Source organism: Phyllobates terribilis, unplaced genomic scaffold, assembly GCF_046119375.1.
Source record: "Phyllobates terribilis strain yellow unplaced genomic scaffold, ASM4611937v1 Scaffold_27__1_contigs__length_16484149, whole genome shotgun sequence".
In the NCBI taxonomy this organism is placed as follows: domain Eukaryota; kingdom Metazoa; phylum Chordata; class Amphibia; order Anura; family Dendrobatidae; genus Phyllobates; species Phyllobates terribilis.
In genome coordinates this window covers 1,854,482-1,860,481 of record NW_027362787.1, presented here as the reverse complement: position 1 = coordinate 1,860,481, position 6,000 = coordinate 1,854,482, and positions in this window count along the sequence as shown.

Below are 6,000 nucleotides of genomic sequence, written 5' to 3'. Positions count from 1 at the left end.
GGTACTACAGCTCAGATCACAATCATTTCAATAGGAGCTGCAGTACCAAGATCGGCCACTACACAGTGTACAGCGCTGTGCTGTTTGGTCTCTACGCTGAGTATTTCCAGCTGCTGTCTTATTGGTGAGGGGGCCGTGTGTTGGAACCTCACTGATCTGATATTGATGACCAGGGTCGGACTGCGGTGTCTGGGGCCCACAGGGGAAATTAACTCTAGGGGCCCACCTACAGCAAGATGCAAATATCTGTTATCCGCTCTCCCTGTTATAGTGGAGCATTGACTGGCGGCTCCTGCACATCTACTGGGCGACACTCTAACTGGGATGGACATGTTTGCATTAAAGGGCTTCTTTGGTTAAAACTAGTGTTGAGCGAGTATGTTCTGTTAACCCTTTCGGCGAGTATGCTCGGGCCGAGCTCCGAGTATTTATAGCTCCTCGGTGATATGGTTGAATCGCTCCCATGTGCATGATTTGCGACTGTTTGACGGTTTTAATACATGTGAGGAATGTGTAAGAAATAACCACCATAAATGAGGAGGGCACCATCTAATAAACGGGATCTACCTGCAGCATCTCATGAACTAACAAGTGGAAAATTATTTTTGGGAAAGAGGAGATGCTAACTAATAGTGATCACCAAAATGATAAAGAAAAAAATAAATAAATAGTGATCAATAGCAATATCAATCTATGAAAATATATCAATTTATTAAATACAAATGTTTCCTGACACATATACATGTAGTAACAAACTAACAAACATATAAAACACCATAAAATAGTGGAAAAACACCACTGTCTAAAGAGCCATCATTTTGGTGATCACTATTAGTTAGCAAATAATTTTCCGAATGTGTAAGAAATAGACATTCCTCACATGTATTAACCCCTTAAGCCGCGGAGCATTTTCCGTTTTTGCATTTTCGCTTTTTGCTCCACTTGTTCCCAGAGCCATAGCGTTTTTATTTTTTGGTCAATATGGCCATGTTAGGGCTTATTTTTTGCGGGACGAGTTGTACTTTTCAACGCCATTACTAGTTTTACCATGCCGTGTACGGGAAAACGGGAAAAAAATTCCAAGCGCCGTGAAATTGCAAAAAAAGTGCAATACCACTGAGGTTTTTTTTTATTTTTTTTACCACGTTCACTGAATGCTAAAACTGACCTGCCATTATTATTCTCCATGTCATTAAGAGCTCGTAGACACCAAACATGTATAGGTTCTTTTTTATTTAAGTGATGAAAAAAAAATCCAAAGTTTGGTAAAAAAAAAAAAAAAATGGTGCCATTTTCCGAGACCCATAGCGTCTCCATTTTTCGGGATCTGGGGCAGGGTGAGGGCTTATTTTTTGTGAACCGAGCTGAAGTTTTTATAGATGCTATTTTGGGGTAGATCCGATGTTTTGATCGTCCGTTATTGCATTTTATTGCAATTTTACGGTGACCAAAAAACGTAATTCTGGCGTTTAGAATTTTTTTCTCATTACGCCATTTACCGATCGCATTAATTCTATTTTTATATTGATAGATCAGGCGATTCTGAACGCGGCAATACCAAATATGTGTATGTGGGGTTTATTTTATGATTTTAGGGGGTGATTTAAACTTTTAAATTTTTTTATTTTTTTTCATATTTTTTAAAACTTTTTTTTTCACTTTTTGCTTGCTTCTGTACTCTACATAGGAGACTTGAAGCAGCAACTGTCCGATCACCTCTGCTACATACAGGGAACCAGCAGATCCCCTGTATGCAGCAGAAATGGTCCTGTCCTATGAGCACCGACCACTAGATGGCGCTCATAGCAATTCCACCCGCGCCTGTTGCGGGCACATGTCAGCTGTAAGAATCAGCTGACATGTGCTTGGTTCAGTGCGGGCTCAGCGCCGGAGCCCTCACTGAACCGGAGGATAACGACATGCGCGTACTAATACGTGACATGTCGTTAAGGGGTTAAAGCTGTCAAACAGTTGCAAATCATGCACACGGGAGCGATTCAACCATATCACCGAGCAGCTGTAAATACTCGGCGCTCGGCCCGAGCATACTCGGACAGAACATACTCGCTCAACACTAGTTAAAACAAGTTATCACCGATCCATGGGCTCTACAGGATAGGTGATCACTTATTGAGCATTTGTGTCCGAACATTGGAAAACGCACCTATCGGAAGAATGGGGAAGTTTTATCCCTGACAGAACACTTATCCCTATTTTAAAATGCTGCGGCAGGTGGGACGTCTGACCGCAGCTCTATTCATTCTCTTAGAGACTTGCAAAAAAGAGCAGCGCTCACAGCCACTGAGAGAATGAATGGATCAGTGGTCGCATCTCACATGCCGCTCCAGTCTAATGGGGAGAAAAGCTCCACATTCTGCCGGTGTGTACAAGCAGTCAGACCCCCACCAATCAATATTATCAATGATCCTGTGGAGAGGTGATTACTTGTTTTCACCGGAGAACCCCTGTAAGTGCATCTCTGCCGCTCTGGTCCAAGTATTTAATCGCTAAGGCCACGGCCCTACTATCAGTATTCGGTCAGTATCCAGTCAGTATTTTTTCTCAGGAGTGGGAGCCAAAACAGGTGATGAACAATCAGAGAAAAGGTATAATAGAAACAAGTCACCAATTCTGCATTTATCAACCATTCCTGGTTTCGGCAGCCACTCCTGAGAAAAATACTGACCAAATACTGATGGTGGGGCTGTGGCCTAATGGAAAAAAATCTTTTCCTAGTTAAGATCAGCGAGAACAAAATGACCGCCATACACAGCACAGTCCACTATATCAACACCAATAATACCACATACAAAAGGGACAAATATCGCCACACCTTGACTAGATCACATATTACCACTACATAGTGACTGAATAATACCACATACAAGGAACAAATATGGCCAAACTATGACCAGACCATATATTACCACCCCAAGGTGACCAAATACTACAGTACTGATCATGAATACAAAACCACAAAACTAACAACACTGTTATTACCACCAGCGACATTATGCACAGGAGCTCTGTATATAGTGTCAGTGTACAGGTAACACAGTGATCACCAGTGACATTATAGACAGGAGCTCTGTATATAGTGTATCGGTAATACAGTGATCACCAGTGACATACACAGGAGCTCTGTATATACTATATACACACGTGGTCAAAATTGTTGGTACCCCTCGTTTAATGAAAGAAAAACCCACAATGGTCACAGAAAAAACTTGAATCTGACAAAAGTAATAATAAATTAAAAATCGATGAAAATGAACAAATGAAAGACAGACATTGCTTTTCAACCCTGCTTCCACAGAATTTAAAAAAAATTAAACTCTTGAAATAGGCCTGGACAGAAATGATGGTACCCCTGAAAATAATGTGACAAAAGGGACATGTTAAATCAAGTTGTGTCCACTAATTAGCATCACAGGTGTCTACAATCTTGTAATCAGTCAGTGGGCCTGTATATAGGGCTACAGATACTCACTGTGCTGTTTGGTGACATGGTGTGTACCACACTCAACATGGACCAAAGGAAGCAAAGGAAAGAGTTGTCTCAGGAGATTAGAAAGAAAATTATAGACAAGCATGTTAAAGGTAAAGGTTATAAGACCATCTCCAAGCAGCTTGATGTTCCTGTAACTACAGTTGCACATATTATTCAGAAATTTAAGATCCATGGGACTGTAGCCAACCTCCCTGGACGTGGCCGCAGGAGGAAAATTGATAACAAATCAAAGAGACGAATAATATGAATGGTAACAAAAGAGCCCAGGAAAACTTCTAAAGAGATTAAAGGTGAACTTCAAGCTCAAGGAACATCAGTGTCAGATCGCACCATCCGTCGTTGTTTGATCTAAAGTGGACTTCATGGGAGACGACCAAGGAGTACACCATTGTTGAAAAAAAATCATAAAAAAGCCAGACTGGAATTTGCCAAACTACATGTTCACAAGTCACAAAGCTTTTAGGAGAATGCCCTATGGACAGATGAGACAAAAATGGAAGTTTTTGGCAAGGCACATCAGATCTATGTTCACAGATGGAAAAATGAAGCATATCAAGATAAGAACACTGTCCCTACTGTGAAACATGGAGGAGTCTCTTTTATGTTTTGGGGCTGGTCTGCCGCATCTGGCACAGGGTGTCTTGAATCTGTGCAGGGTACAATGAAATCTCAAGACTATCAAGGGATACTAGAGAGAAATGTGCTGCCCAGTGTCAGAAAGCGTGGTCTCAGTCGCAGGTCATGGGTCTTGCAACAGTATTATGACCCAAAACACACAGCTAAAAACACCCAACAATGGCTAAGAGGAAAACATTGGACTATTCTGAAGTGGCTTCTATGAGCCCTGACCTAAATCCTATTGAGCATCTTTGGAAAGAGCTGAAACATGCCGTCTGGAAAAGGCAACCTTCAACCATGAGACAACTGGAGCAGTTTGCTCATGAGGAGTGGCCAAAATACCTGTGGAGAGGTGCAGAAGTCTCATTGACAGTTACAGGAGTCGTTTGATTGCAGTGATTGCGTCAAAAGGTTGTTCAGCAAAATATTAAGTTAAGAAGAACCATCATTTCTGTCCAGGCCTATTTCATCAGTTTATTTTATTTTTTTTATTCTGTGGAAGCAGAAAAGCAATGTCTGACTTTCATTTGTTCATTTTCATAGATTTTTAATTTATTATTACTTTTGTCAGATTCAAGTTATTTCTGTGACCATTGTGGGTTTTTCTTTCATTAAACGAGGGGTACCAACAGTTTTGACCACGTGTGTAGTGTAAGTGTACATGTGTGTCACCCTGGCCTGGATGCCACAAGTGTAATTAAAGCTGTGTCTGAGAGCAGGGGGGAGGTTCTCTAGTCAGGGGAACATTAGCATGCAATGCCTCCTGTCTCAGGCCAGTAGGGGGAGCAGGCTGCCCCTATAAAAGCTGGTGCTGAGGTCAGGGTTAGAGAGAACCCAGATGACCTGTCTCAGGACTGAGACGTGTCTCAGCAGAGCAGGGACAGACAGTTGCACTGCACCTAAGAGGAAGTGTGGCAGGAGGAGAGCCACAAGCCAGAGACAAGAGGCGAAGAGAGCCTGTCTTGGCAGATAACAGACTTAATCTACCAGACTTTGGTGTCTGAGGCTGGAAGGATTCCACATCCCCCAGCAGAGAACCAGTCCGCAAGGGACTGTATATTCCTTGGCCTAAGAAGCCTGGAGGCTCTGCAACAACAGAAGGGACCAGTAAAGCCATACAAGGCTGGGAGCAGAAAGGAACCCACGTCGCAGGCCATACAGGCGAGAAAACACGGAAAGCTCGGAAACGTGGGCTGTTACCCTATCAGGAGGAGATAGCCAGAAGGAGCGCAGAAAGCACGGTAGGCCTACACCCTCACCCTGACCAGGGCCAATTTCCCCGTTGCTCTCAGACATCCAGGTCCCCTCCTAGCCGGGACTGTTTGTGGGTCAGTTTACCTGTTTAGTAAAGACCCTGGACTGCAACCTGTTGTCTGTGTGCTCCTTGCTCCTCCAGCACTATCAGCACTGGGACTCCCACTACCATCACTCCCAACATCCATTATACTGCCCTGGGGCCGCACTCTTCCCGTGGAGAGTCACACTACCCTAGATGCACACCTCATCAGCCCCAGCGGTCTGCATGCAGCGGCAGTTCCTAATAACCGCAATCCACGGGTGGCGTAGTCGGACATTATCAGCAGAACATAGCAGACTACCATTGGCCTGACCACCCTGAGCCACGGAACCGGGTCGCCACTACTACCCCCATCGTCTCCCTATTGCCCGGATCCGAGTGCCCCACGGCCCAGGGGGCGAGTCAGCTTTGGCGTAGTCGGCAGGATTTCGTGCCCGCAACCACCGGGTACTGCGTGCCTGAAAAAGACTTTTGTAACTTACCTGTGGCAAAGTTTCCCGCCGTCCGGAGTCGTTTCCCGCCATCCGGAGCCGATTCCCGCCATCGGACGCCATCTTGGACCTTTTCCCGCCGT